General features: G+C 38.7%; 1 long non-coding RNA gene across 2 annotated transcripts; it reads right to left on the bottom strand.

Annotated features, from left to right (window-relative positions):
• Positions 1 to 1,565: 1,565 nt before the first annotated feature.
• LOC121974592 lies at positions 1,566 to 3,509 on the bottom strand. Of its 2 annotated transcripts, none has more exons than XR_006110054.1 (4): positions 2,880 to 3,508; positions 2,717 to 2,810; positions 2,531 to 2,576; positions 1,566 to 1,631 (listed from the first exon to the last, which is right to left on the bottom strand). It is a non-coding gene; the product is annotated as an uncharacterized LOC121974592 (long non-coding RNA). The 2 variants fall into 2 exon arrangements; XR_006110055.1 differs by having other exon boundaries at positions 1,573 to 1,631; positions 2,531 to 2,634; positions 2,880 to 3,509.
• Positions 3,510 to 5,662: the final 2,153 nt, after the last annotated feature.

Below are 5,662 nucleotides of genomic sequence, written 5' to 3'. Positions count from 1 at the left end.
CATCAGCCTTGCGTCCCTCGGATATCTCCCATCCTTTACGCTTTGCCTTTAAGAGCTTCCTTCGTCCTCATCCTAGTTATCGAGTTCTCCTTGCCAAATCACACTAGGACTTACCTTGCCAAGACCACATGCTTGGACTTATAACCTTTGCCAATATTACACTTGGACTTTCCGTTGCCTGGCTCCTCACCAGGACTTCCTCCTTTGCCAAGATCACACTTGGACTTCCAATTGCTTGGCTCCTCACCCGGACTTCCCAAATGCCTGACTCCTCACCAGGACTTTCTTCTTTGCCAAGATCACACTTGGACTTTCCAATTTGCCTAACCTCCAGTTAGGACTTCCACCACTGCCTAAACTCCAGTTAGGGCTTCCATACGCCTAACCTCCAGTTAGGACTTTCCCAGTCAAGTCTCTTGTCAGCCTTGACCTACTTGACTTGTATTCTCATCAACCTGGTCAACCCTTGACCATCTCCATTACCGGATGATTGCTTCAGTAATCTCCTTATATTGTCAAACATCAAAACTCAAATCCCGACTCAAGCTTGACTCAACTCAAACTTAGTCAAACTGGTCAAACTTGACCTAGGGAAATTGCCCCAACAATGACCTCCTATCCGAACATAAGGGTGTGAACCATACCAACATGGTGCACGGTCGTCAGACCAAATACATAATGTCTCCTGTATGCATGTCAATCATATGCAACCACCAAAATGCAATATCCAAAATACAGCAATCACAAGCAATAAATGCAATACATGCATATGATGCAAATGACATGGTCACCCTTGACGTCAGTCAACCACCTCACACGTGATGGTGAAGTTGAGTGGATAGGACTATGACAACTGTGCACTCTGTCATCACTACTCCTGAGTGACCGAGTGGACAGGATGCTGTCAGAGTACACCTATCCTCCTACTCCATACCTAGTGAGGAAGCCTAAGCTCCCATCTCCCTGTGTCATAGTCAAGAGGAGGGATCCATGTCCGCTACCACGCTGCAGTTTCCACTACCCATGAGCGGAACAACGGAGACCTGACAGAGTAAACTACACACACCCTACCTGATGTACCACTAACCCATGAGTGGTTGTGTGTGCAGACTATGTAACTAGCAATGTGCTCAACTATAAAGGAGCCGACAATCGCTTAGCATGCAATCATGCAAAATGGTGCATGATACTAAACATGTAACTCCTGGAAATATCAGCCTCCATGTAATATGTACCAAAAAGGAAAACTGAGTCCATAACAATGATCTAGGTATCATAAATTTAGGTACACATGTTAGGTAATAAATCTAGGTACACATGCCAAGTATATCTAGTAGCTAGACCTGTACCCGATAATGCATTGTATGCCACTACTTCTATGAACATAAGTACATATGACAAGAATTAAGAGGGATAAGCATAAATGCATAACAGATAATAATATGGGCATACTACGAATATCAAGTAGTGACATACCAAGGCAGATATAAACATAATCATTACTACTAGCTATAACCTATTACGCATATCAGAATGGCAATATCAAAAGAGATAAGTCAAAAGTACTTGCCTCAAATATAGATCAAGCTAAACAAATCCCCATGTCGAAGTGCTCGTCTCGAATCAAAGTCCTGCAAATCATATGATGTTGTATAGTTTAGCTAATCATGTATACGACAACTAGCTAAACCCAAAACTCAATCCTAATTCGATTAGGTAATCTCATTTAATTCCACCTGACAACCCAAATCCAATTAGATAATGAGTTCATTCTTAAATCACCAATCAATTCCTTAATTCTCACCAAATCCATCATTAATCAAATCCATCATTAATCAAATCCCCATTAATCACTAATTATCTAAGCAACCACAGATTATATAATCTCTAACATCGTCTAATAACTATCATCAACTAAGCCAATACTCACCTAATCCGATGATGTTTACCTATAGCTCACGACTAGAGGAATCCACGATTAGAAAATAGTGAACTGATTTGTGGATCGCTCCCAATAGGGATGGCTGAAGCTACAAAGGTCAATCAACCATTTAAGCACAATATACCAATACAGAAAAGTGCGATCAAATCTCTACTAGTCTGATACCAAACATGTCGTACCCCCAAATCAAATCTCATCATAAATCCTTCTAAATCCAAACATGATCAACAATCCATTAATCCAACTTAAATCAATTCCTACATTCCATTAACGCATCTGTCAATCTTGTTTTCATTCCACTATATGAAAATCAACATTTTCAGTTAACAATTCATCTTCAACATAACTACCAAATAACTTAACCACTACAGGATATCTGAAATCAAAACTCCATCAACCACACATGAACAAACCAATTACAATATTCAAATCAATCCTTGATTTACAACTAAGCACAGTTTAATCCACCAAGATACAACAGATTAAAATCTCAATCAGAATTGACACGAAATTATATCAACCTAAACCATCACCAAAAATCAACCAATCCATCACAAAAATACAAACCAATCAGCATACAAAACTTACCTCATTTCGAATTACTCCTTCATCGACTCACAACCGGGGATGATCACTGTCGGAATAAGATGGTTAGAACTAGGTGACAGTACAACCCTCCAAATCAAACAATCCTAATCAAATCACAATCATCAATCCATATCAATAACAATCAAAACAAAATCTCAAAACCTTGAATCCTTCAGATTCCATTACCTTAATGGTACAAAACTTAGCCCCTTCTCCAGAAGTGATGTATCCATCTAACAACCTAACCACCTCAAGGATGCCTGTCTGCTGTGGTAAAGATCTGAAACCCAGAAAATACTCATAGAGCAAGTAGGTTTATGAAATCCTAACAATTGGAACCAGAACTTACCCTAATCAACCCCCTTCTCCAACTTGGATCCCTTACAGAAGTAAGCCCCGAAGAGATCAGGGATATGCTCAGTGAAATTTCAACAACCCGTTGTTTGAATGCCTCACCTCAGCTGGTCGCCTCCTGGTGGTGGTACGGGTCGCTACTCCAAAAATACATCGACAAGAAGGAGAGTCGGTGGTTGATCTACTGGGAACGGCACGATCAGAGAAGGCGACGGTGCCCTAGGTGCAGATCTGTCGACAATCGGACTCAAGAATTCGCCCAAAGAGGTGGTAGCTCCTCCCTTCCAGAAACAGCGAAGCAACCAGAATCAGTGACGCTATGGCTCAGCGTTCGTCGGGCCACACGGCGTCGGGCGGTGCCGGCGATGTAGGGCAGAGGTGACACAGAGAGAGAAGGTAGGGGTGAGGGATCGGGTGGCGACAGAGACGCGACCACAGTGAGGGAGAAGGGAGAGGAGGTGGTAGCGCGAGGAGAAAGTCGTCGGCGTCAATGCCTAGTGGCCGGCGATCGACACGATGGGGACCTAGAGAGGGGGAAAAAAAGAAATCGCGGAAGAGAAGGAGAGGATTCGACGTGATTGGGGGAAGAAGAAAGAATCGGGAGAAAATAAGGGGAAAAGAAATAAAACCTAGGTTTTCTAATTAAACCATATGCTAATATAATTAATCAACTCCCACTTTATTTACTCCACTTAATACAACCGATTCATCCCCTCGAAACGAGTCATACGGACTCCATTTAAATTCTGAACAATTTCTAAAAATTCTTAAAAAATCCAATAAGATTATTTCTCCAATAACACTTATTATTGAAGTTGCAGTATCTTATAATGTTACTCTTGAATCTATAATCCATAAAAGATAAGAATCAGCTAACAGCACTATACTTACAACATAATGCTAATGGAAAGAAGATAAAGATGATCTACCTTTTTAAGCTCGGTATAATCCCGAGAAAAATGACCCTTCTTCCCATGGTTATAGCAAGTCAACTTGCTCTTAAGTCTTTGTCCATATTTCTTTCTTTTCTTCTTGATTTGGTTTTTAGCTGCAACAACATTAGCCTCCTTTCCTTTCTTAAACCATTTTTTCTTATTCTTGGAACCAGAACCTTTAGTTATAAAAGCTTGACTAGAAATCCTTGAAAATTCAATCTTCTCCGCCTCAACTTCAACATGGTGTAAGACATTAGTGAAAGTCTTGATACTCTCATTGTGGGTAAGGTTCTATTTCATTGTTTCCCAAGAATCAGGAAAGGAATGGATAATTGTCTGAACCTTTTATTCATCGGTTAACGTATGACCAGTAGTCTTAAGCTCTCAAATCATGTTACCCATCTGCCTTAGATGTTGGGTCATGGTAACATTTAAGCATTTTTTTTTATAGTTATCAAACTTAATTGTTACCTGACGAAGCTTACTGAGACTTACTTCACTATACTTCTCTCTAAGGGCTGCCTAGACAACATAAGCCGATGGTAATGGCTCATACTCAAATACTAGGTCATCCACCATTGAACTAATCAATATTCTCTTAGTAGTAGAGTCCTTCCCTTTCCATGCCTTATAGGCATCAAAGTCACGTCTGTGCTAGGCTGTAGAACCATCATCCATGAACGTATTATATCTTGAGCGACCAGATTTTGTAGTTATCCCCATATAATTTCTCTCCTTTATTAAGTTCAGCTATGATGTTCTTAGTTACTATAATCTACATAAATAAACATTATTTATTATTTTAGTGTAATTTATATGTATGTAATTAATTATTGACTCAGTGTAAATTAGAATTGGTTTACAAAATCAAATGATAACTATGTTTCCACTCATCATTTGTATGTGTTAATCTAATCAACATTGATCGATTGTATTACACATATCCCATCTAATGAACTAATTATTTTCATATAAACTAATCATATATATGAACTAATCATAAATAAAATGAATTAATTATTTTCACATGAACTAATCATTGAATATAAATGAATCATAAGCAAGTTAGTTAACACATAACATAACTATTTTTATTTTTCATAGAATATAGCAATGTTTATACAAAACAATAGTTTCCACTACATTATTTTTAGAAAAATAAAATGAGCTAAAATTATTCATACATAACGATAATAATAGAATACTAATAACATAGATAAGCTAGCACCACTTCCACTAGAAAAAATACTAGTGTAGTGGGTAATTCTATCTCGTTCATCCCAGACTCGACAATGGCAAGATAAGCCTCAGAATCATTCTTCAGATACATGTTTAGATTCATTTCTAGATCTTTTACACATTCTTTCAGATATTCTTCTGATTCTTCATGATCTTCCTCTTCAGATTCTTCAAGGTCTATTTCTGGATCCTCCTAAAATTCTTCGAGGTCCATCTCTAGATCCTCTGCTAGATCCATTTATGGATCCTCCTCAAATTCCTTGAGGTTCATTTCTTTAGGATCTCGATCCTCTTCTAATTCTTTAGGATCTCATGCCAAATGAAGTATATCCATGCACATCTCTGAAGATGAGATGCACCCTTCAGAGCGATCCAGTAGTTGGTATGCTATATCAAGAAGATATTCCGACAATGACTCGAGCAGAGCCCATCTTCTATGTTCATCCAGGACTGGATACCCTTCTCGCTCGAGTTTTCAAAATATCCAATCAAACCGATCAATACGCCATCCGACTCCATAATACGAGTCATATTCTAAATCCTTAATCTCCTCCCAAAGCTCACGTTGTTGTTCATAGTGACCTATTATCATCTATATTGTTCG

Source organism: Zingiber officinale, chromosome 4B (genome assembly GCF_018446385.1).
Source record: "Zingiber officinale cultivar Zhangliang chromosome 4B, Zo_v1.1, whole genome shotgun sequence".
NCBI lineage: Eukaryota > Viridiplantae > Streptophyta > Magnoliopsida > Zingiberales > Zingiberaceae > Zingiber > Zingiber officinale.
The sequence above is the reverse complement of the archived record's forward strand: the minus strand, read 5'-3'. Positions and strand labels throughout refer to the sequence as shown.